This window comes from Rousettus aegyptiacus, unplaced genomic scaffold (genome assembly GCF_014176215.1).
Source record: "Rousettus aegyptiacus isolate mRouAeg1 unplaced genomic scaffold, mRouAeg1.p scaffold_m13_p_12, whole genome shotgun sequence".
In the NCBI taxonomy this organism is placed as follows: Eukaryota; Metazoa; Chordata; class Mammalia; order Chiroptera; family Pteropodidae; genus Rousettus; species Rousettus aegyptiacus.
The window spans coordinates 20,091,995-20,118,780 of record NW_023416287.1 but is presented as its reverse complement, the minus strand read 5'-3'; the positions used below and the strand labels follow the sequence as shown (position 1 = coordinate 20,118,780).

The 26,786-nt window shown below is 35.6% G+C and overlaps 1 protein-coding gene and 1 pseudogene across 4 annotated transcripts in view; one reads left to right on the top strand and one right to left on the bottom strand.

The window, feature by feature from the left end:
* ASXL1 (ASXL transcriptional regulator 1) overlaps nucleotides 1-26,786 on the top strand; it is a 60,003-nt gene that overhangs the window by 19,988 nt on the left and 13,229 nt on the right. The window lies entirely within an intron of this gene.
* LOC118610387 lies at nucleotides 9,737-9,855 on the bottom strand (annotated as a pseudogene).

Here is a 26,786-nt window from a genome sequence, read left to right as displayed (position 1 = left end):
ATTTTTCAGCCCCATCACTATTGACACCTTGGACCAGATAATCCTTTGTTGTAGGAGGTTGTTTTGTGCATTGTAGATTGGTTAGCAGCATTCCTGGCCTTTACCCAGTAGATGTCAGTAGCATGTCTCCAGCCATGACAATCAGAAATGTCTCCACACATTGCCCCATGTGCCCCGGCAGACAGACTCACCCCCAGTTAAGAAAGAGCTCTACTGCTTTAGCGTACCAGCAGGGAGTCTCCTGTTAGACCCGATCCTTGCGAATGTCTTGAGTTTTGTCTTTGAGCTTTATTATTTTTTTTTAATCTAGTCTATAATTTTTGCCTTTACTTGGGACAATTGGACAATGTACATTTAATGTAATTACTGATGGTTGGATTAAGTCTGCTGTTTAGTTGTTTTCTATTTGTCCTGTTTTCTTTCTTCTCCTTTTGGATTGAATATTTTTTAGTATTCCCTTTTATCACCACTACTAGTTTATTAACTATATGTCTAATTTTTTCCAGAAATTGCTTCATATTGTACAAAATGCATCTTTGCTTGTCACAGATTACCTTTAAGTTGTATGCCATTTCATGTAAAATGTAAGATCCTTATACTTACTGTTCTTTCATTTATCCCATCCTAACCTTTGGTGATATTCCTTTCATACATTTTACTTCTGTATAGGCTATACACTTCAAAAAACATTATTACTGCTTTTGCTTTAAACATTTTTTTAAAGAAATTTAAAAATAGGAGGACAGTGTCTTATTTTTATCTACATATTTACCATTTCTGGTATTCTTCATCCCTTTGTAGAGGTCCAGATTTCCATTTGTTACCATTTCCTTCCTCTCGAAGAACTTCCTTTACCACTTCTGTAATGCAGGTCTGCTGTGACAAATTCTTTCTGCTTTTCTTTGTATGAAAAAGTCTTTAATTTACTTTGAAGGATATTTTTGCTAGATACGGAAGTCTAGGTTGAAAGTTCTTTTTTTCCTTTCAGCATTTAAAAAATACCAACCTTTTGTCTTCCAGTTTGTATAGTTTCTGATGAGAAGTTTGTATTCCTCTTTTTTTCTGATGCAGATTTTAAGATTTTTTTTTCAGTGTTTTAGATTTTGACAATTTGGTTATGATGTATTGCGGTGAACTTTTCATATCTGGGTCAAATTTGAATATTTTCAGCCATTATTTCTTCAGCTTTTTTTCTGTTGTCCTGTTTCTTACAGATGTCATGATGTTTGACTACCTTCTATTGTCCCATAGATCGCTGAGGCTCTGTTCCCAGTCTTTCTGTGTTGCATTTTGGATATTTCTGTTGTTTCTGACCTTTTCTTCTGCAATTTCTAATTTGCTGTTAATTTAATCCAGTGACTTTTTCATTACAGGTGCTATATTTTTTATCATTACTTCATTTGTTTATATTTTCCGTTTTTCTCATTATGTCCATGTAATACTTGATCATATCACATGCATTTATAGTAGCTGTTTTAAGTCTTTGTTCATTGATTCCATCTCTTATTTCTGGGTCTGTCGATATTTACTGATCTGCTTATGAGTCACAATTTCATGCTTCTTGGCATATCTAGTAGTTTTTGTTTGGATGTTGAACAATGTGAATTTTAGGTTGTTGGTGTTATATAAGTTTTCTTTGTGAGCATGTTGGTCTTTCTTTTGGTAGATCGTTAGGTAATACGTAGATAAGTTTACTGCCTTTGATTTGAGCCTTGTTTGTAAGCTTTGTTGTTGGGGCAGGTCTAGGGGTAGCCTTTAAGGAGAATTTTACTCTACTACTAAGGTATTCCCTTCTAGGGTTTCTATCAGATGCTTCAAATGTTTAACAATGTCCTGCCCTCTGGCTGGTTGTAATTCTTTGTCTCCTGTCCTTCTGCTCTGGGAATTAGCTCTGTGAATTATTCAACCATTCATTCATTGCCCAGCCTTGTGGAATTTCACCTTGTATATATGCAGAGACCCCAAGCAAAATTGTGGAAGTCTTTTTCTGCAGAAGTCTTTTTCTGCAAAATTCTCTGGAATTTTGCAGTGCAACTTCCAGCCATCTTAGCCTCGTACCTTGACTTTATGATAGTGCAAGAAATACACGTTAAATAGAAACCATACTTTAAAGTCTCTTAAAGCTAGGCATTAACAAAACATTTTCAAAGTTAGCATTTATGTTGAAATAGTACAAATTTTTTGGTTTACCATTGCTTCTTGTATCCCATTCCTTCATTCTACATTTAATTTATTTTGTATCATTGTACATCATATATGAAGTTCTTTCAGTAAGGATCTGTAAGTAGTAAACTGTGTTTGTATCTTAAGGCAGGGGTCTCCAGCCCCTGGGCCATGGACTGGTACTGGCCTATTAGGAACCGGGCCACACAGCAGGAGGCGAGGGGCAGGCAACCAGGCAAAAGCCTCATCTGTATTTGCAGCCACACTCCGGCACTAGCATCACTGCCTCAGCTCCACCTCAGATCATCAGGCATTAGATTTTCATAGGAACACTGGTCCCCTTGTGCCAAAAAGGTTGGGAACTGCTGCCTTAAGGCCTTTATTTTGCCCTTACTCTTAGATGGCATTTTACTTGTGTGATGATTTGTAGTTGACTTATTTTCCCTCATGGGAAGATGTCATTGTTTTCTGACATTTGTTGCACTTGAGAAATCTGTTATCTACTTGTTGCTTTATTGTTATTCTTTTCTTCTTGGTTGCTTTTACTGTTTGTTTGTCTAGTGTATATTTGAATAAGTTACTCTAGCAATCTGAAGACCCATGTCTTCAGTTTTGGCCAATATGTCCTTAAATGCCTTTCCTGCCTCCTAACATTTATGTATTTTACATCTCTTATCTTTTTGTGGTACATTCTGTGAGATTACTTCAGATTAGTAATATAGTTCATTAATTCTTCAGTTTTGACTGAATGGTCAGCTTTTTATCACATTTTTATTTCTAGATTTTTCAGATCCTTTTTGGAATTTGCCTATTCTTTTCTTATTCTATCTTGTTCTGGTCTTGTGGTTTTTCTTTCTGTATGTTTTAAAGTCTCTTTATTATTCTAATTCTAGATCTTGAAGTCTGAATTTGTTTTTATGTCTGCTCAAAACCCTTCCCTACTTTGCTGGTTCCATTTCTGGGTATAGTTTTAAATTTTGACTTAATGCTTATCATCTGTGGGATTTGTTTTTTATATGAGTCAGGTGGTAGAAGTGTCCTTCTAGGGACATTTTGAGTTTTTGCTGAACCAACAGGTTTCCTTAGTGCAATGCCTGTTCTTAGGCTAACTTCTTGGTTTGGGGTTCATGGAACACTTTGATGGAGTAATTTCGGAACCTGTACCTGAGACATGGAGTTTTAGTTTCTCAGAGGTGATGTTTCCACCTCTGACTTCTGGCAAATGGCAGACTCCTTTTTCATGGACTGGAAATTGGAGTTCATAATATCGCTGTGTGTTTCCTTGTGGCTTTTAGTATTTTATGAGTTCAACTCATTTTATCTCTTAGTCTTTTTGCAGGCATTAAAACACCTGTCCCAAGCCCTAAGACTTGTATCCGGATTTAGTAGCCTTGTGAGTTATTTGGCTTTGAGTAGCTTGTTTCTTGTTTCTAGCATCAGGGAATTTTTATTTTCTTGCTTTTGGGCGTGCCTGTGTGCATGTGTTATACTTTGTTCACCTGTGTATTTGGAGATAAGTGTTTTTGCATCAGGTCTATAGGCCATATTCATTGGAAGTTCTATGACTGATTGCTCACTTGTAGTTACATCCTGTAAAACAGGTGTAACTCACTAAAAAACCAAGTTTCTAGGTTTTGTCAGAACTCATGTGCTGCTGGTAATGCAGTGGTGGTAATGCTAAGATTTTTTCACCTTGCCCGTAAAGTATTGCATCATACTGAAGGGATATGTCAGTTGGCATCGCTAATGGACCCTCTGCAGCTTGATTGATCAGAGTGCCTTTGATTGCATTGTGCTTTTAGTACAGTTCTTTTTCATCATCAGTTTTTATGAGAAAGACTCATTGTAGTGGCTTACTTCTGAGGAGTTTAAATATATCTTTTTGTCTTAGCCGTAACTAAAACAACTTTTGTTGTTTTAGTGATTGCTTTAGTGTTTATTGTATAGATAATCTAACTTACCACAGTCTACCTTGAGGTAATATTATACCACTTTACTTGTATTATAGGAACCTTACAGCAGTGTACTTCCACTGTCCCCCCTCAGTCTTTGTGTTATTGTTGTCATACACGCCACCTCCACATATGTAATAAACTCCATAGTATATTGTAATTTTCTATTTAAATAGTCAATTGTCTTTTCAAGAGATTTAAGAAATAAGAAAAAAGTCTTACTTGTACCTACATATTTTTCGTTTCTGGTGCTCTTTATTGCCTGTGTAGATCCAGATTCCCATCTGGTATCATTTTCATTCAGCCAGAAGGACTTCCTTTAATGTTGTAATGCCGGTCTGCTGGTGATGGTATTTTAAAGAGTTAGTTTGTATGAAAAATTATTTCCTTTTCTATTTTAAAAGATATTTTCACTTGATAACAGAATTCTAGGTTGGCAGTTTTTTCTTTCTATACTTTAAAGATTTCCTCTACATTTTTTTTCTGGCTCGTATTATTTCTGATGAGCCATCTGCTCTTGTTTTAATATTTGTTCCTCAGTGAATAATGTATCTGTCCTTCCTCCTTCAGGTTAATTTTAATTTTATTTTTTATCACTGCTTTCTAGCAGTTTATGATGGGCTTTGATGTGGTTTGCTTCATGTTTCTTTTGCCAGGGTATTGTTAAGCTTCTTGGATCAAATTTGGTAAATATTCAGTCATTATTTTAAATATTTTTCTTTTCCACTTCCCCTTCCTCTTTGGGGCCTATAATTACATGTATATTTGGCCACTTGAGGTTGTCCCATAACTTACTAATGAACTGTTCATATTTTTTCAGTCTTTTTATTCTTTATCTTAGGTAGTTTCTACTGGTATATTTTCATGTTCACTAATCTTTTCTTCTGCACTGTTAAATCTGTTAATCCAGACATTGTGTTTTTTGTTCCTGGAAATTCTGTTTGGGCGTTTTTAATATCTTACATGTTTCTGCTTCATGTGGTCAATATTCAACACATGAAATATAGTTATAATAAATACCAATTTGAAAAGATATATGTGCCCAGTGTTCACTGTAGTGTTATTGTCAATAGCCAGGATATGGAAGCAACCTGAGTTCCCATCAATAGACAATTGAATAAAGAAGATATGGTACATATAGATAATGGGCTCTAATTCGGCAATAAAAAAGAATGAAATTTTACTTACTAAATCTTACAACATGGCTGGACCTAGAGGGTATTATGCTAAGTGAAATAAGTCAGACAGAAAGACAAATACCATATAATATAATTTATATGTGGAATCTAAAGAACAAAATAAAAGGACAAAAAAGGAAACAAAATAACTTCAGTTCCTCTTCTGATTCTACCAGCTGTCATTTTTTGAGTCTGTTTCTGGTTTTCATTTTTTAATTTTTTGTCACTATGAGTCAAATTTTCCTAGTTCTATGCATTCCCAATTTTTGATTGAGTGACAGACATTGTGAATTAGATTCTGGGTTCTGGATATCTTTGTGTTCATGTCAGTATTTTTGAGCTTTGTTCTGGAGTGCAGATAAAGTTATTCAGAACTGTATCCTTTTGAATCTTGCTTTTAAGCTGTGTTGGGTGCAGTTTGTCTTCCCTGAGTTTATTTTTATAAAACTATATAGATATATGTTTTCTTATTTCCTTTTCTTTCTTTTACTCAGCCTGTTACATGTTTTCATTCATTTTTATTTAATGCTAATTACGTTCTTTTTCCTTACAGTTCTTACATTCTTACTCAGGCAGTAATTACCTGTGGCCTAATTATTGCATTATTCTCTTAATTAGTATTCTAGTTTTCAGACTCTTTCCATCAATGTAGTATTTGGATTGCTGTCAGAGTGATTCTAAAGCACAACTTTGATAATGTCACTGCATTGCTTTTCAATACCTACGGCAGTGGGATTCACATTTTTTAAAAATTCACTATTTATATATATACGCTTATACATTATACATTATATAGCATGTATTATTTTATAGTATGTTCATAGTGAAATACACCTTAAAACACATTTCAAAGTATTTTAGTGTACTGTATTTTAAAAATAATTAGTTGACATTAGAGTGAAATTATTAATGGTAGAGAATGTATTTCAGCTAGTTTTATCTAATTTTGAGTGCTTTTGGATAACTTCTTTTCAGCCATGATTTGCTCATTTTTGATTTTTGCCTTATAACATATGAAAGTTTATATCCTTATTGTAAAATTGTCAGCTTTGCTGTTTTCTTAGTGTCTCTTGTATCTGTATTATTAGAATTATCTCCAAACTGCCTTTTCTTTATGTAATGTTTTTAAGCCTGATTAAAACCAGATATTAAAGTCTATTACGTCACCTAACTAGACAGGAGAAGCATGCCGAAACAAATAAGTGAATTTAAGAATATTGAATATAATACAGGACTGATGTAGAAATTACAAAAGGGCGGCAGTGTCAATCCATATACTAAATGAGTGAAGCTTTAGTTCTCATTTTTTTTTAGATTAAAAATGTGTGTGTGTATATATTTCACTTGGGCAAATAATGACCCCTTCAATAGATACTCCTGTTGCCTAACCCTAGATCCCCTCCTAATTATTCTGCATGGCTAAATTTTTATGTGTTTTGTATCAGCTTTTGTGGTGTAACAAACCTTCCTAAAATTTGATGCCTTAAAACAATAATTGTATGCTTCATTCACAGTTCCCTGGATTGAATGGGATGTTTTTCTGGTCTGGTCTGGTTTGGATTGTTTGAGGTTATCTGCATTGGACTCTCTCGTGTAACTTGGTCAGTTGGAGGGATGGCTGGAGGCTGGGTGTGTTTGGCAGAATTCTAAGATGATCCCTAATAACCCATGCCATTCTATAATCTCTTTCACTGGCATGGGATGGAAACTGTAATTTGCTTCTTTACCAATAGGATGTGGCAAAATTGAAGAAGAGATTTTGCAGGTGTGCTTAAAGTCCCTAGTCAGTTTGACTTTAAGTTGATTCAAAAGAGTGATTATCTTTAGTTGGCCTGACTCAGTCAGGCAAGCCCTCTAAAAGAAGACCTGGAGGTCAGAGATGGAAGAAGTGAGCAGTTCTGCTCACTCCAAAGAAGCAAGCTGCCTTACTGTGAGATGGTCACATGGCAAGAACTACAGGGCTCCTTAGCTGAGTGTAGGTCCCACTTGACAGCCAGCAAGTAAATAACCTTAATCTTAGAATCACAAGAAATTGTTTTCTGCCAATAACTATGTGAGCTTGGAAAAGGACACTGAGCTCCAGAAAAAAAAGAGCTCGGTTGACACCTTGATGTGAACCTTCTGTGCCCCTGAGTAGAGGACTCAGCCACACAGTGCCCAGACTCCTCACCCCTGGAAAGTTTAGATAATAAATGTGTCGTTTTAAAGCTACTGTTTATAGTAACTTGTTACACAACTCAAGAAAACTGTTAACACTGGATAGTGTAGGATGGCCTCACTATAATTTTATCTGTTCCAGAACATCATATAAATAAAATCATACGTATGTTACCTTTTGCAATTGGCTTTTTCACTCAGCATAGTGCCTTTGAGATCTATCCAAGTTGTGTATCAACACTATGTCTTACTGTTAAATAGTGTTACATTTTATGGGCATACCACGGATTGTTTATCCATTCTTCCATTGAAGAACATTTGAGTGTTACCAGTTTGGGGCTATTACAAATAAAGCTACTGTGAAAATTTGCATGAAGGTTTAGTGTGAAAATACTTTCGTTTCTCTAAGATAAATATCTATGAGTGGAAATGCTGGGTCATATGGTATGTGTGTATATAACTCTGTAAGAAACTATTTTCCAGAATGGTGGCACCATTTTTCATTCCCATTAGCAATATGTGAGTTGTTCTGCATTCTTATAAGTACTTGGTGTTTTTCCTTATATCCATTCTAGTAGATGCATGGTAGATCTCATAACGCCTTTAATTTGTATATCCCTCAGGGCTAATGATGTTGAGTATCTTTTCATGCACCAACGTTCCATTAAATATCTTTTTCGACGTATTTTATGTTCAGATCTTTTGTCCATTTTCTAATTGGATTGTTTTCTTATTATTGAACGTTGGATATGTGATTTGCAAATATTTACTCCCAGTCCATGTGGCTTATCTTTTTATTTTCTTTTAAAATTATTTTATTAAATTTATTGGGGTGACATTGGTCAATAGTCTTCTTCAATTTTTAAATTTTATTTTATAGATTCTTTTGTGTTTGTGTATCCTAAGAACTCTTTGTCTAACGATAGGTCATAAAAATTTTCTCTTACATTTTCTTAAAGTTTTATATTTTTCATTCAGGTCTGTGATTCCTTAGTTAATTTTTGAATTAAGTGTAAAGATTGTCAAGATTTATTTATTTTTGTCCAAGGATGGTCAGTTGTTCCAACACCATTTGTTTTAAAAGATTATCCTTTCTTTATTAAATGCTTTTACACCTCTGTCAAAAATAATTTTGCATATTTTTAAAAATGTTCTGCTTTTGGACTCTTCTTTTTACCTTAATCCATTTACTTATGTGTTTTTTCCTCTGTGTCAGTACCACACTAGATTATATAGCCAGCCATAAAATAAGTCATAAAATTAGGTGGTATGATTCCTCCAACTTTATTCTTCTTCATAATTGTTTTTAGCTATTTCAGTTTCTTTGCCTTAGCACATAGGAACATCTTAACTATATCTACAAATTTTTTTTTTTGCTGAGATTTTAATAGTAAATATATTAGACCAATAGACCAGTTTGGGGAGAATTGACATCTTGATTATGAGTCTTCCAGTCTATAGACATGGTATGTCTTTTCATTTATTTAGGTTGTTTTTACATTTTTATCAGTATTTTGTAGTTTTTAGCATACAGATTGTGCATACATTGTTAGATATAACCTTAGTATTTAATTTTTTGCGAAGCTATTGTAAATGGTATTGTGCTTTTAATTTCGGTTTCTAATTATTGATTGCTAGCACATAAGCAGTATTGATTTTTGTGTGTTCACCTATATTCTGTGAACTTGATAATCTCACTTAACTAGTTCTTAGGCATTTTTTTCTCTAAATTCCTTATGATTTTTTATGTAGGCCATCACGTCATCTGTGAATAGGGCCAGTTTTATATATTCCTCCTGATCTGTTTGCCTTTTATTTTCTTTTCTCAACTGATTTCATTGGCTAGGACTTCAGGTACTATGTTGAATAGGAGAGGTAAACGTAGACATTCTTACCTTCTTCAGTCTTAGAGGGAAAGCATTCAGTCTTTCACCATTAGTATGATGTTAACTATAGATATTTTGTAGATATTCTTTTTTCAAGTTTAAGAAGTACCCTTCTATTGCTAGTTTGCTAAAAATTTTTATCATGACTATGTAAATTTGTCAAAAATATTTTTTGCATTAATTGATATGATCATGTTTTTTTCTTATCTCATTGTTTTAATTTATATTTCTTTGATGATAAAAATGAATACCTCTTCATGTGTTTATTGGCTGTTTGTATCATCTTCCTATTTGAATTGTCCATTAAAATATTTCTTCCACTAGAAAATAATTTGTTTTTATTTTGTAACATTGATAAACTTTCAGGAAAGTATTTTTTTAATTTTTAAAATTTTTTTAACGCCTATAGTACCTGATATTCCTAAGTGGTCTCCCATCCAAGTACTAACTAGCCCCGACCCTGCTTAGCTTCCAAGATCAAACGAGATTGGGCATGTTCAGGGTGGCATGGCTGTAGACCAGAAAAGTTTTAGTAAAGTACAAAGAACTCCTCTTTTCTTGATCATTGTTAATGGCCCATTACACCTTAATACTTTAGTATGTATGTGTTACAGTTAAGGACATATGTGCTGCATGTCCAAAATATATATGCCATATGTTCAGAATACCCATTACACTGAGACCTTTTTACCATCTAATCTTCAGATTCTATTAAAGTTTTGCTAATTTACTTTTATGCCTAAAGGATATAGTTCAGAATTACATGTTGTATGTAGTTGTCATAAGTGTTTGGTCTCTAAGACAGTTTTTATATTTTTCCTTGACTTTCATGATCTTGATTGAAGATTACAGACCAGTTATTTCATTGAAGCTTGTTTAGTATGGGGTTTCTTAGGTTTTCTCATAATTAGATTCAGGTTCTGCATCCTTGTCAGGTACATCAGAGAAGTGATGTTGTGTTGTTCTTAGTGTATCCCATCAGGTGGCTCATTTCAATTTGCCCTGTTACTAATATTGTTCACTTTTATCACTTGGTTAAATAGCATCTGCCAGGCCTCATTACTGTAAAACTTCCCTTTTTGATAACTATTTTGTGGGAAGGGGCTTTGAAGCTGTGTGATTTCATTCCCCTTCTAAATTTTGGTTCTTTAGATCTTTCTGAAATCATGGTTTTCTATTCTATTCAGTGGGTTATAATCTATTATTATTTATTTAGATGTTCAGATTGTCCCTGATTTGGCTTGTGGGAATTTTGTCAATTTGGCTTCTGGTTCCCTTTGACATACTTCATCATTCTTGGAGTGCTATCACTTTCTGGTGAAAGATAATCTAGGCCCACTGTGTACTTTCCCTGCCTTAGCCCTTATTAGCCATTTCTCCAGTCTTGGTTCTTTCAATGAACAGTGGTATTTAGAAGCCAAGATTCAGGTTCTCGATGTGCTTGTTGCTATTAGAGTGATGCCAAACCCAGTTTCTCTTAGTGGGAAGAAGCTAAGGAATATTTGGGTGTATTTACGTACCTATACATATATGCACTTACATCTATATTTATATCTAGTTTTATGTAAATATCTTTAAAACCGCGAATTTACACCAGTAACACAAATTCTAATGCAATCCCAGAGGGTTCATTCTAGTTTTCTCACTTTCAATATTTGTAACCCCCCTTCTCGAACAATAAGGAACTTGGTTCCTTTAGTTATTTAATCCTCCCATCCTCTTACATGATCTCCTCTCTCATCACTGATGCTGCCCTTCTCTAATGAAGATGTCCTCTTTAATCCTCTTGGAATCCAACACTCTGTGCTGGGCCGGCCCTCGATGGATAGTCAGCTTCCTCACCTGCTCAAGCTCTGATCCCCCACACCAGGCTGTCTTCTCATATAAATTATCGTCACCCAGCTTGGGCTTTGGTATCCTTCCCCTCATTCTTTGTTGGGGTGTTTTCATCCTTCCTGAGCTTTGATCCTCACACCATGCCATCCTCGTGTGCAGATGCTTTCTGTGCCCCATTTCTGCTGATACCCTACTCTTGATCACCTGGGTGCCCACTCTCCCCCCACTGGAAGGAAAGATTAGTTTGGGGAAGAAAGTGGCAGGGTTTTTTTCTTTTTTTTTTTTTAATTTTTATTTTTCAGTTGACATACAAAAAGTGGCAGTTCTTCCCTTAAAAAAAAAAGCTTGTCTTTTTAGTTTTCATTTGTTGAATTTTTAAAAATATACTTTGGATACAGGTCCTTTGTAAAATACATGTATTACAAAAATTGTCTCCCAGTCAGTTAGCTGCCTTTTCATTTTTATTAAAGTGTCTTTGATTAGAAGTGTTTAATTTTGAGAAAGTTCATAGTTAATGTTTTTAAATCTTATAAAAGCTTTTTATTTCCAGCTCCTATGTTTAAGTTTGTGGTTTATTTTAAATTTTTGTGTGTAGTTTGAGATAGTGGTTCAGATTTCTGTTTTTATGTTTATCTAGTTGTTCCAGATTTATTTGTTGAAATGACTTCCTTTTTTCCACTGAATAGCCTTGGTACCTTTGTCAAAAATCAATGACTGTATTTATGTGGATATGTTTCAGGTCATGAAATCAGGTCATATTAGTACAGTGAGTCTTCTAACTTTGTTCTTTTCTGGATTGTTTTGACTGTTTAAGGTATATTTTCATATAAAATTTAAAATCAGCTTGTCAGTTTTTACCAAAACAATGCCTGTTGGGGGTTTTGATTGGAGTTCTGCTGAATCTGTAGAATAGTTTGGGGAGAATTAATATCTTAACAACATTGATTTTTCTAATCCACAAACATGGCACGTCGCTCAATTTATAGGTCTCTCTTAATTTTTCTTAGCAGTGTTTCAAGGTTTCCAGTGAGGTCTTGCCCTAAAATTGTTTTTCTTAAGTATTTAAAAATTTCAATGCTATTGTAAGTGGAAGTTGTTTTAAAATTTTGTTTTCCAGTTTTTTGCTTTAGCATTTATACAGTTGACTTTTTTTTAAAAAATTCCATAATTTCTGACATATTTGCTTTACTGTTCTCTTTTCTATACATATTATTTTTGTTCCGTACTAGAGTACAGTTGCAGGCGTAATGCCCCTTTACCTCTAAGAACAAGGAAATTCTCTTTCATAACCTCTTTGCAATGATCAAAATTAGAAATAACATTGATATAGTAGTGCTTGTTGTCTAATCTTTATACTTTATTCAAATTTTCCTATTTTACTAATGCTAATTATAAAATAAAATAAAAATTCTGGCTTAGGATTTATTCAGCCCTGGATCATATGGTGCATTTATTTGTCAGGTCTCTATTTCCTTTTATCTAGAAAAGTTACCACAAATTTTGTCTTTTGTGACCTTAATATTTTTTAACAGTACAGGCCATTTGTTTTTTAGAAAGTTTCCAGTTTGAGTGTGTCAGAAGTTTTTTTCATTTTCAAATTCAAGTAATATATTTTTGACACTAATACTTCAGAAGTGATATTGTTCCTCATGCATTATATCAGACAAATTATTCCTACTTGTCTTATTTCTGAAAGTGATAACCAGTCACTTGGTTAAGATGGTATCTGTCATTTTTCTCTACTATAAATAATAATTATGAGATATAGACTTATCAAACTTTCATCCACTAGTTTTAGCGTCCACTGATAAATGATTCTTTCCTGAAACAGTTGTTACTGTGATAGTGGTCAAGTGGTGATTTTTAAAATTCTACCATTCATTTGACATTTGTTAATTGTCATTCTGCAGTAAGGAAAAGCTTTCCATTCTCTCCCATTTATTTATTCATTATAGATCTACGGATTATTACTTTATTATTGAGTTATCCATTACTACCATTTTTAACTTTAATATATTAGCCAGTGGGGCTCCATTCTAGCTTTGGTGTCTTTCTAACATGTCTCCCTCATTACTGAACATTTTTTTACTTACTTGCTTCTGGATCAGCAAGATGCCTGGGCCTAACTTATATTTACTCAGCCCCAGCTCTGAATTCAGCCATTTTCCCAGGGAGCTCTGGGTCCTTTCAGTTTAGAGTAGTGCACATGTACACATCTATATCTGTTTCTGGTTTATCTATCTGTATATATGTTGGTTCATACTGATACCTTCAATTCCAGTTTCTTACTGCAGGATTCATTCTAGCTTTACCCTTTACATATTTGTAATTTGCTACTCAAATATTTAGAAGTCTGGCTCCATTATCTACTTTATATCTACTTACTTACTCAGTTCTAAAATAAACATTTAATAGTGTCAGAATTGTCAGCCCATTTCACTGCGAAATACAAACCTACCAACCAGTGCTCAGTATTTGTTTATAATTCATTTAATTCTTTAGCAAATGTACAGTTCAAATATTGTGTTCAAGAGTTACTCAGGTTAGATGTAGCCCTGACCCCCTTCTGTCTGGTTATGTTAATCATTTAAAATACATATTGGCAAAAAAATTTTAAAGTATCACTAAGCTTTCTCTTTTCAAAGCTGTGGGAAAACAGGCGCACTCATACATTACTGTTAGGAACACAAATCACTACAACTATTTTCTGAGGGGAATTTAGCGCTATTAACAAAATTGCATTTGCATCTACCATTTGATCCAGCATTTCATCCAGCATTTCACTTCAGGAATTTACTATGAAGATATATACCTTCAGCAATACAGAAGTACAGATTCACAAGGTTGTTCAAGGCAGTAGTGTTTCTGTTTGTACAATATTAAAAGTGATCTAAATTCTGGTACCTAGGGGAGTGATTGCATAAATAAACTTTGGTACATATGCATCATGGATATGCAGTTGAGGAGAGAATGAGGAAGATTATCTATGAAATGATAGAGCAATTTCCAGGATGTATTGTTAAGTGAAAAAGCAAAGTGCAAAACACTGTCTATAGTATGCAATTTTTTGGTCTAAGAATGGAAGGGAAATAAAATAGATGTTTCATACAATTTTATCATTTGTGTGAAAAGAAACACAAGAAAAATAAACCAGAAACTAGACTGGTTCCCCAATAAGGGGTGGGTAGGAATGGAGTGGAAAAGTTAGGAGTGGGGTGGGAAGAGAAGAGTGTCAGTGTCAGTTCTCTGAATTATAACCTTTTATATAGGTTTAATTTTTATGATCATGTCATGTTTTACATACTTAAAAATAAAATGACGGAGATGAGGAATGAAAAACAAAATGGATTACAAAATGATAAGCCTAATGCTATTGACAGCTGTACAGTTCCTCTTGATATGGTCATGCACATTAGTCATTCTTTCAGAAGGTAGATCCTGGAGCCATTTTTTCTCTTATTCTCAGCCTAGTGTGGACAGTTTATAGGGTGGCTTACTGTCCTAGTTTGCCCAGAACTGGGAAATTTCCTGGGGTGCAGGATTTCTATTGCTAAAACCAGGAAAGTCCCAGGCAAACTAGGGCAAGTTGGTTATCCTGTTTGACATGGATTTTTCCTGAGACTGCCCTTCATCCTCACCTTGGCAATTATTTTCATCTTTTCTCCTATGATGTATCTATTTTGCTGAAACCTCTTGTGGATTTCAGTGGGTTTTTTCTTTTTGGTGATTGTTATTCTTTATGTGACACACATTCATCAGTTGCTTCCTGAGAACAGGTGCATAAGGAAGTAAATTGTTTCATACCTTATTTGTCTTTATTCTATGTTCTGTATCGAATTATTGGTTTGACTCAATTCTACATGTTAATCTATTGCATTGTCCAGAACTGCTCTTGAGAAGATCGATGTCATTCTGATTCCTTTTCAGGTGATGTGTTCTTTCACTGGGGAGGTTTTAGGATTTCTTTATCAATCCAGTATTCTAAAAATTTCACGGTGTGGCATTCTGGAATGGGTCTTTTTTCATTCATTGTGCTGAGCATTTTGCCTCATTAAACCTGGAAATTCAGGTCTTGTCATTTTGGGAAAACTTCCTGTATTTGTCTTTTTCTGTTTTCTCTTTCTGGAACTTTTGTTTGTTGGATGTGGGACTTTCTTGATGCAGCCTGTTTTTTTTTTTTTAGTTACTTCTCTGGGAGATAACCTGTTTGTTGTTGTTGCTAATTTATTTGTTTTTTATTGTATCACATTTTTAATTTCCAGCAGATCGCTCATGTTCTCTGATATTTTATTTTCTAAAAAATAGAGTTCTGGGCTGTCTTTTAAAGAATTTTTTTTCAGTTACAGTTCACATACAATATTAGTTTTTTGCATATAACATAGTGATTAGACATTTCTATAATTTATGAAGTGATCACCCTGATAAATGTGGTACCCATCTGACACCATACATAGTTATTACAATATTATTGACTATATTCTTTATGCTGTACTTTATTTATATCCTCATGACTATTATGCAACTTCCAGTTCATACTTCTTAATCCCTTCCCTTTTTTTTTACACACCCCCATGTCCCTCCAATCTGGCAGCCGTCAAAATGTTCTCTGTATCTATGAGTTTGTTTCTGTTTGTTTATATTCCACATATAAGTGAAATCATATGACATTTATCTTTCTTTGTTAGACTTACTCCTTTCAACACAGTACCCTCTGGGTCTGTCCATGTGTTGCAGATGACAAAGATTTCATCCTTTTTATGGCAGAGTAATATTCCTTTGCATATATGTACCACCTCTTCTTTATCCATTCATCCATCGATAGACACCCAGGTTGCCCCCATATCTTGACTATTGTAAATAATGCCGGAATGAACATATGGATTCACGTGTCCCTTCGAAGTGGTGTTTTGGGTTTTTTTGGATAAATACTCAGAAGTGGGACTCCTGGATCCTTTGTCTTTTGTTTTAAAGTCTGTTTTGCCTGCTATAAGTAGTGCAACCCTAACTGTTTTCCTCAATTCCATTTTCATGATATGTCTTTTTCCATTTCTTTACTTTTAGTTTTTGTGTGTCTTTCAGTCTGAAGTGAGTCTCCTGTAGATAGCATATATAGAGTCTTGTTTTCTTATTCACTTAGCCACCCTGTGTCTGTCGATTGAAGCACTTAATCCATTTGCATTTAAAATAATTGTTAGATATGTAGTTATTTTCATTTTTTTTTAATTTATATTTTTGATGTTTAATGTTTCTTATAATACTGGTTTGGTAGTGATAAATGCCTCCAGCTTTTTCTTGACTAGGAACCTCTTTATCCTTCAATCTAAATGATAGCTTTACTGAGTAGGGTAATCTTGGCTATAGGTCCTTGCTTTTCTTCACTTTGAATATTTCCTGTCAATCCCTTCTGGCCTGCCAAATTTCCAGCTGACGGTCTTATGGGAGTTGCCTTGTGGATAACTTAACTGCTTTTCACTTGCTGCTTTTAAGAATCTCTCATTGTCTTTAACCTTTGGCATTGTAATTATGATGTGTCTTGGCATGGGCTTCTTTGGGTTCATCTTGTTTGGGACTCTCTGATGAGATTCCTGGACTTGTATGGCCATTTCCTTTGCCAGGTTAGGGATATTTTCCATCATTATTTCTTCAAATAGGTTTTCAATTCCTTGCTCTCACTTCTCATACTCCTGTGATGTGAATGTTGGTATCCTCGATGTTGTCCCAGAGGCCCTTTAAATGACCCTCTTTTTTTTTTTCTGTTCTGATTGGGTGTTTTCTGCTACCTTATCTTCCAAGTTGCCAGTTCAGTCCTCTGCTTCATCTAATCTGTTGATTCCCTCTAATGTGTTCTTTATTTCAGTTATTGTATTCTTCTTCATTTCTGACTCGTTTTGTCTATCTCTGTTTTTATGTTTCCTTTCTCTTTGTTTGAAGTTCTCACCGAACTCATTGAGAGTTCTTATAACCAGGGTTTTGAACTCTGCATCTGGTAGATTGCTCGTTTAGGTTTTGTTTAGTTCTTTTTCTGGAGCCTTATTCTTTTCTTTCATTTGGGACATATTTCTTTTTCTCCCCATTTTAGCTGCCTCCCTGTTTTTGTTTCAATGTATTAGTAGAGCTGCTATGTCTCCCAGTCTTACTAGAGTGGCCTTATGTAGTAGGTACTCTCTGGGGCCCAGTGGCGCAGTCTCCCTGATCCACCTGAGCCAGGTGTTTGAGGTGTGTCCCTTCTGTGGGTCATGTTATAGTTGAGCCTTAGGTGCTGTTTGCGGTCAGTGAAAGGGATTGACCTTCAGACTGATTGGTTGTGAGGACTGGCCATGACTACAGTGTTCAGGGGCTGACCCTATGGAGCAGGATTTGCTTCAGCAGGGCTTTGGTGCCTACCTTGTCTGCCCTTTGAGTATGTCATTTGTGGAGGTGGTTGGGTGGTGCTCTGGTGTGGTATGAAGCTGGCCACCAGGTGTGTTGGTTTTGGGGTTTCTCGGAAGGGGCTCTGTTGCAGGTCAAGGCCAGCTTGTGCCCTGCTTGGGGCCACTTGGTATTAGCAGCTATAGAGTGATCTGCAGATGGTTGCTACTTATGCTGGGCTTGAGGCTGCTTAAGAGATGCGGAGCATGCTGAGGCCAGATGATGCTTGTTTGGGGTTTGTGAACCTTTGAGAGATTTTAGGAAAGTCTGCAGCATGAGCCAAGACAGGCCATTCATATGGAAAAGCCACTGGAAACAGCTTGGGTAGGCCCTCAAGTTGGGTGGGGCAGGGTCTCAGGGAATCACCAGGGTGGGGCCAACAGTGTTAGCCAGGTTGATGGAGAGTCAGTTATGGTGGTCCTTGCCTCCGCACACTGGGTGGTGGGGAGTGGGTGGACTCAGTAAAAGAACAATGGTTTCTGCCAGCACTTCTGTCTGGGAGAAAGCTGCCCCTCCAGTTTCCACCCTGAAGCCAGGCAATTCAGTCACTCCCCTCATGTCCAGCTCCAGTGATGGAGCTCAGAGCAAGTGAGTCTGTCAGTTCTTGTGTGGCCCCTTTAAGAGGAACATCTTGGACTCCAACAGCCCTGGGTGTCTCTCAGCCACAATCTCTGCTTCTTCTGTATATCCTTAGTTATAGGACTTCTGCTCAGCTATTCAGGTGATTCTCAATAATGATTTTTCTGTAGTTTAGTTGTGATTTTGATGTGGTCATGGGAGGAGGTAAGCACAGCTTGTACCTACTCTGCCATCTTGACCAGACTCTCCTGGGCTATCTCTTTGAGATCATTTACTGTGAAATCTTGTTTCCTTTCAGTTCCTCCTTTCATTTATTTTAGTTGCTATCTTTCATATAACAGTTGTGCTTGTGTATCTCTTGGTCCTTGATAATGTTATTTTTGGTGAGAGAACTGATGGATTCTGCGGTGGGAGTTATTTGTTGGTTGTGATAGAGAGTGGGACCGAGGTGCTTTTTTGGAATCTCCACTTATCTATACCTGAGGGTTTTTTTCTTGGGCTGGTCACTTTTTCCAGGAAGAGAAATCCATCTCTTGTTAGCTTGCTGAGAATAGGCTGGGATTAGGGTTGTTGGGCTGCCACTGTTTGCAGAGCTTTGGGAGCTGAGTTGGGGGAGGAAGCTGGTGGGGTCACCATTTTGAACCTTGTCCTTGACTTATTGCTCCTGTTCAGTGTGTGGCACCTCGCTTCCTCCCCAGCTTTTTGGGCTATGCTTGGTGACATTTATTCCAGAACCGCTGGTTCAGTCCAACTGGAATATAAGTCCTTTCTCCTGGAGCTGAAGAATTTAGACTCGTGCTTTGCTTGTTTGTGGACAGAGAGGGGACCTGAAGGTGTCTAACTTCTTGTTTATACTTCCAACCAGTTCTTCTGTTTTCATTGTCATACCTTGCTTCTTTCTGCAGTGGTTCCTGGTATTTCTTAATTCCTCCCCTCTCAGGGTTTTGGAGTACTTAATTGGCTTGCTTTTTGTAGCTTTTCCCTCTGCAACCTTTGACTTCAGCTCTTAACCCTGCTGAGTCAGTTACTTGTCTTCCTGCAATCTATCTTTCAGAATTCTGTTGACATATGTCATGTGCTTTTTCCTCCCCCTTTCTGTCCCTGTGCATTTATAATTTTGTTATTCCCTTATAGCCATTCTAATGAGGCTTCAGGAGGATGCAAAGAACTGTGTTCATTTTGCCATGTTTAAATGGAATCTCAAGCCTTTGTTCAGAGAATGTGGGAAATACCCTTGACTTCCACGCCAGACTCTACCTCTGTAACCCCATTTTCCACCTAGGCTTATGGCCCTTGTTCCCTCCCTGTAGCAACTGCTGTAATTAATTTAATGTGCATCCTTCATATTCATATATATATCTCTCTCTCCATGAAAAATAGGCGGTTTGTTTATATAGGTGTATTTTTTATTCCTTTTAACTATTTAATAGTGTATCATATCAGTAATACTTCATTTTATTTGCCTAGTCCCCATTATAGACATTTAGGTTTTTCACTGTTTTTCCAGTTGTTTACTATTACAAATCCTGCTGCAATAATCACCTTTTTATTTTTATAGTCTCTCCATGTGCAAATGCCTGAGAATTTTTCTGGGAGACTGTTTCTTTACCTTTTAATGGGTACAGTGGAGGCAATTTGGAGGCTCTCTGGGACTTGATGAAAACATTACATTAAATTTTCTTTATGTTTTATACATATGAAAAAAGTAGAATTATAAAACATGCAAATTTTTTCAAAAATTTTATTGAGAAACATGCCTTTTTTTAATGGTCTATAACCCCTTATTAATAATTCTGAAATCCATAATATTTTGAGAACCAAAATATTTTTTTCCTAACTCATTCAGTAATAAAACCTGACCTCTTTAAAATCATTGGTGACAAAGCTCTTACCTAGACTGACAAGGCTAATTTAAACCTATTTATTTCACATGGTATGTGTACAGATATTTTTTCAAAAAATATTAATGTGTTTGATTATGGGTGGCTGGTGGTGTCTATATATTACAATTGTATGCAATATATTACCATTCTAAAATTCAAAAAATCCTGAATTCTAAAACATCTACACTCAGAGGTTTCAGAGGAAGGGTTGTGGACCTGTGGTCACCACCAACTAGAGACTTTACAGACATGGGTGGGAAATCACAGACACAAATTTTTTTTATTTATGGTTGATGGAAACTTTTTGGGTCATTAATGGAAAGTCAGACAATTTCCCTTTAAACTGTATTCCAAAAGAGTGTTCATTTAAAAAATAACAGTGCTTTTCTTTTTTTGACAGTTATAATACTGAAAGTGCTTGTGGTAATGCAAATGGATTTTAAATTCCATAGAATTTTTTTTTTGTATTACATATTTCAAAAAATGATAAGGCTTTTTCTCAGGAATACACAGGGATTTCTTTGCTAGTTCTGATTCTTTAGGATTCATGTAACAAAATTAAAACATAATTAATGCACCATTTTAGCCTCCACTGTCTAAAGTTGAATTTTAACTTTGGATCTATAAACTTTCTGTGTATATTAATGTTTTTTTATTTGGTTTTTACAGATTTCGATTAAATTCATGTTTTCAGAATTGTCAGTTAAATTGAGTAAACCGTTTTTTATCTAGTTTTATTGGGGTATAACTCAGACCGTATAGTTCTCCTATTTAAGGTATACAATTCAGTGCCTTTTAATATATTCATAAAGTTTTAAAACTATCACCATATGCCAGAACATTTTCATCACCCCCTAAAGAAACCCTGTGCCCTTTAGCAGCCATTTCCTAATCTTTCCTCCCCTTAGTCCCTAGCAATGGCTAATCTACTCACTTAATTATTAGACTTATAAAAAGAGTAAGTCCTCCTGTCTTTTTCTTCTTTAAGAGTGCCTCTTGGCTATTTGTGTTTCCATGTAGAATCAAATTCTACCCCCCAAATAAATAAATAAATAAATAAATCCTGTTTTATTGGAATTTTATTGAATCTACAGTCAGTTTGGGAGAATTGACATCTGCAATGTCGAGTCTTCTTGATCAAGAGCATCTTGTAACTCTCCGTTTATTCAGGTTTTAAACCTTTCTTGATGAAGTTTCTTTTTCTTCATAAGATGACTATATTTCTTTTGTGAAATGTATCCCTGCGTAACTGATGTTTTTTGTTGTTTTAAATTATGTTTTTTAATTGGTGGTGATATTGGTGATGTTAGGATCACTCAAGTTTTTAAAAATATCTTGAATCTCACAACCTTGCAGTATTTCTTACTAGGTCTAAATCTCTTGAATCTTCAATTTAGATAATTATGCTATCTGGAAATTATGACACTCCTGTCTCTTCTAATCTCTTCTTGTTTCTTTTTATTATGCATTGGTTTGGGACTCTTAAGATACTGTTGAATGCGCATTATGGTTTTAGTTTTTAATTTATATTAAACAGTCTTCAGATCAGCTTTCTCTAAGAAACAGTACTAATTTCTTACTCAGGAAAGGTTTATCAGACCCATAAAGAAAGCAAAGGCATACCTGACATTTGCTTATCTTTTTTTACTTGAGAACCTACCTAATTTGCGGCAGTTTAAACTTCCATCAGTTTAAATATTAGTATTCCAGTTTATTTGTATTTTGGGCTTGTTATATTCATAGTGCCTTTTATTTTTAAAAACATCTGACTTATGGGGAAATATTTAGGTTTATTGATTTCTGCTGGTTGCCTTTTATTCCCCGTCACTAGCCGCTTTTCTAGTTGGCTTGCCAAACTAATACACTTTGTGTCAATAAGTGGATAAAAAGTACATGGCAAATATTCTTTGTATAATTTTTACTCTTGCATCTTTTCTGTAAATTTTAAATTATTTAAATAAAAGTCTAATATATTCATAAACATAATGCATGCCCATGATCAATAAAGAATTCCTACAAATATAATAAAAAGAGACAACTCAAAAAATGAGCAAAAGACTTGAACAGAGACTTCACAAAGGAAGATGTAAAAAAGTACTCAATGTCTTTCGTTATCAGGAGAATGAAAATTAAAACCACAATGAGGTACCACTGCACCCTCTTTAGAATGGGTGAAATAACAGTGACAGCACCAAATGTTGGCGACTGTGTGGAGCATCTGGAACTCTCGTAGAGTGCTGTTAGGAGTGTAAATGTTTGGCAGTAATTTTTATGAAGTTAAACATCTATTCTGTACCCAGCGATTCTCCTGCTAGATATTACCCACAAGAAATGAAAATATGTCCATAAAAGGTTGGAATAAGAAATAATGAACTACTAATGCATACAACAGTACAGACAAGTCTCATAAACATACTGAGTGACAGAAGCCAGACACAAAAGAATACATGCTGTATGATTCCGTTTACATGAAGACTAAGAACGGGCAAAACTAATTTTGGGTGATAGAAATTAGAACCACTGTTATCTTAGTGGGGTGGAAGGGGCAGTGTAAAGTGAGGGTCGACTAGTAAGGGGGAACAAAGGAACTTTTAGGGATGTTGGACATGTTCTATATCTTGGTATACATTTGTCAAAACTCATCAGATAGCAGCATACTTAAGATCTGTTCATTTCACTTTATGTAAATTATACCTAAATTTTTAAAAATAAGAGAAAGGATGCAAGGGATGTACATTGATCTAAGGGCATCTCCTACATAAGCAGAATACAATTATCATACTCAGGAAATTTAAAGCAACCCTACCACTGATGCAGTTCAGATTCAAATATCCTAATATTATCTTTTATAGTATTTTTTTTATATTCAAGCTTCAGTGAAGGATCACCTATTACCTACCTGTTATTTTTTTTAATCTTTTTGATGGAAAATGTCCTTGAAAAGTTGAAAATCGTGAGTGCTAGGACATACTTTCTGGTGCCAATAATTTTCAATAGCCCATTTCAAGAGATTATGGAAAGTTAATGGCATCAAATTTGAGTTTGGGTGGAAGATGAATGATCTTTAAAAATGTAGAACTGGAATTGCAAATTTTGTTTTCATTTTCATAAAGTTTTGTTCTTCTGTTTGCTTTTTATTAAAAATATATGAGTTTAGAAACTTTGGGTAGTTTGAATTGCAAATAAGTAGACAATGTTTCTGTTTGTTTAATTAATGAGATTTGTAATCACCACTAGATTTCCCCCTAGACTTTGGGACCTAGAGGAAGGAAATTTAACTTAGTTGTTGGTGAAGTGTTTAGCATCCTAATTTTTCTTAAATGTTATTTTCTTGATAACAAAAAACTATGCATGTTAATTATAGAAAATACCCCAAATCAAGAAGGAATGTAAAGTCCTCACAATTCTACCACCTGGACGGGGAGATGGCTAACATCCTAGGGAACATTTCTCTTGTCTTTTGTCTGTGCAGACACATTCACACAAGTTTTATTTTTAAGAACATGATGGAATCATACTGTATGAATTTAACTGCCTAATTCACTTGCTGCTCCATGAACATTTCTTTTAATAGCTTATTCTACAGCTCTATTTCAAATGACTATGGTAGTGTTCCTTGATGGAAACCCCTTAGAGGCATTACTTCGCTTCATTGTGCTTTACTTTGTTGCACTTTACAGATACTGTTTTTTTTTTTTAAATTGAAGGTTTATGGCAACCTTGTATCCAGCAAAACTATTAATGCCATTTTTCCAACAGCATTTGCACACTTTGTTTCTCTGTCAAATTTTGGTAATTCTTGCAGTATTTCAAACTTTTCCATTATATTTGTTAAGGTGATCTTTTATCAGTGATCTTTGGTGTTACTATTGTAATTGTCTTGGAGTGTTACAAACTGCCCACATGTAAGATGGTGAACTTAATCAAGAAATATTGTATATGTTCTGACTGTTCAACCACTGGTTATTCCCCAATCTCTCTCCCTTTTCTTGGGCCTCCCTGAGAGACAACAGTATTGAAATTAGGCCAGCTAACCTTAGAATGGCCTCTAAGTGTTCAAGCGAAAGGAAGTTTCATGGCTCTCACTTTAAATCAAAAGCTAGATATGATTAAGCTTAGTGAGGAAGCATATCAAAAGGTGAGACGGGCGAAAAGCTAGGCCTCTTGCATCTCTTAGCCAAGTTTTGAATGCAGAAGAAAAGTTCTTGAAGGAAATCAAAAGTGCTACTCTACTGCACACAAGAATGATAAGAAAGCAAAAAAACCTTATTGCTGATAAGGATGAAGTTTTAGTGTTCTGGATAGAATATCAAACTGGCCACAACATTAACTTAAGCAAAAAGCCTAATCAAGGAGCAAGGCCCTAACCCTCTTCAGTTCTGTGAAGGCTGAGAGAAAGTAAGGGAGCTGCAGAAGAAGTTTGAAACTAGCAGAGGTTGGTTCATGCGATTTAAGGAAAGAGACCGTCTCCATAACAGAAAAGTGCAAGATGAAGCGGCAGTGCCGATGTAGAAGCTGAAGCAAGTTACCCAGAAGATCTAGCTGAGATAATTGAAGAAGGTGGCTACAGTAAACAACAGATTTTCATTGTAGGCGAAACAGCTTCATATTGGAAGGAGATGACATTTAGGACTTGCACAGCTTAGAGAGAAGTTGATGCCTGGCTTCAAAGGGCAGGCTGACTCTTATCAGGGGTTAATGTAATGGAAGCCAATGCTGATTTACCATTCTGAAAATCCCACGGCCTTAAGAATTATGTATATTAAATCTACTCTGTCTGTGCTCTATAAATGGAATAACAGAGCTTGGATGACAGCACATCTGTTTACAACAGGGTGTACTGAATATTTTAAGCTCACTGTTGAGACCTATTGCTCAGAAGAAAAAATTCCTTTCAAAATATTACTGCTCATTGACAAATGCACCTGGTCCACCCAAGAGTGCTGATAGAGACCAACAACGAGATTAATGTAGTTTTCATGCCTGCTAACACAACATCTATTCTGCAGCTCATGGATCAAGGAATAATATTGACTTTTTAAGTCTTATTAAGAAATACATTTCATAAGGTTATATCTGCCAGAGATAGCGATTCCTCTGATGGATCTGGGCAATGTAAATTGAAAGCTTTCCAGTGGAAAGGACTCACCATTGTAGATGCTGTTGAGAACATTTGTGATTCATGGGAAGGGGTCAAAATACCCACATTAGCAGGAGTTTGAAAGAAGTTGATTCCAGCACTCATGATGACTGAGGAATATCAAGACGTCAATGGTGGAAGTAACTGCAGATGTGGTAGAAACAACAAAAGAACTAGAATTAGAAGTGAAGCCTGAAGATGTGATTGTTGCTGCAATCTCTTGATAAATCTATAGTGGGTGAGGAATTACTTCTTATGGATGAACAGAGAATAGTTTCTTGAGATGGAATCTACTCTTGGTAAAGGTGCTGTAAAGATTGTTGAAAAGGGCTGTATCCACTGCTAGGATGAAGAACATCCCTAGCCATTAGGCTGTCTACGTTCCAGAAAATGTGGGTATCACTCTGATGAGATGCACAGGTATTGTGAAGGTCACCAGGGACACCCTGTGGAGGGACTTCATTCACATCAATGTAGAACTCAGTCTCCTTGGAAGAAAAAGAAGAGGCTCGGGGGTTGACAGATGGCGAGGATGTATAAAGGAACTGGCTATTGTGTACACTATCTATAGGCTGTTAAACAGGGCTTCCATTACAAGAGGGGGTTTAAGTATGCCCACTTCCCCATCGTTGTTATTCAGGAGAATGGTACTCTTGTTGAAATCCAAAATTTCTTGGATGAAAAATAAATCTGCAGGGTTTGGACGAGGTCAGGTGTTGCTCTTTCAATATCTCAGGCCCAGAAAGATGAGTTAATTCTTGAAGGAAATTACTTTGAACTTGTATCAAACTCATCTACTCTGATTCAACAAGCCACAACGGTTAAAAACTAGGATATCAGAAATTTTGGGGATAGTATCTGTTTCTGAAACAGGAACATGTTCTGCGGGCTGATGAATAAGGCATAAGTTGTTCAGCTTAAGAAACGCCAAGATAGATGTTAGATGATTCCTCAGACTTAGTTGTGATATTTTAAAAATGCAGTAACAGTTTATTGAAAAAATTGTTGAAATGACCGCAAAAAATTTATGATTATTACATAAATTTGGTTGATAAAGCAGTGGCAGGGTTTGAGAGGATCGACTCCAATTTTGAAAGTAGTTCTGCAGTGAGTAAAATGCTACCAAACAGCATCACACACTACAGAGAAATCATTTGTGACAGGAAGAGTCAAGTGATGCTGCAAAACTTCATTGTTATCTTATTTTAAGAAATTGCCACAGCCACCCTAGCGTTCAGCAGCCATCAACATCGCGGCAAGACCCTCCGCCAGTAAAAAGCTGACAACTAGCTGAAGGCTCAGATGATGGTTAGCATTTTTTTAGCAATAAAATATTTTTAATTAGGGTATGCAGTTTTCTTAGACATAATGCTGTTGGACGCTTAATATACTACAGCATTTGGGAGACCAAAAAATTCATATGACTTTTTATATGCATTGGGAAACCAAAAAATTTGTGTAACCTTTTATTGATTTATTGCGGTGGTCTGGAACCAAACCACCAATGTCTCTGAGTATGCCTTTATTATTATAAACACCTTTGTAACTGCCACTCAGATCAAGACATCAAACATGGCCAGCAACCAGGAGCTCCTTCTTACTCC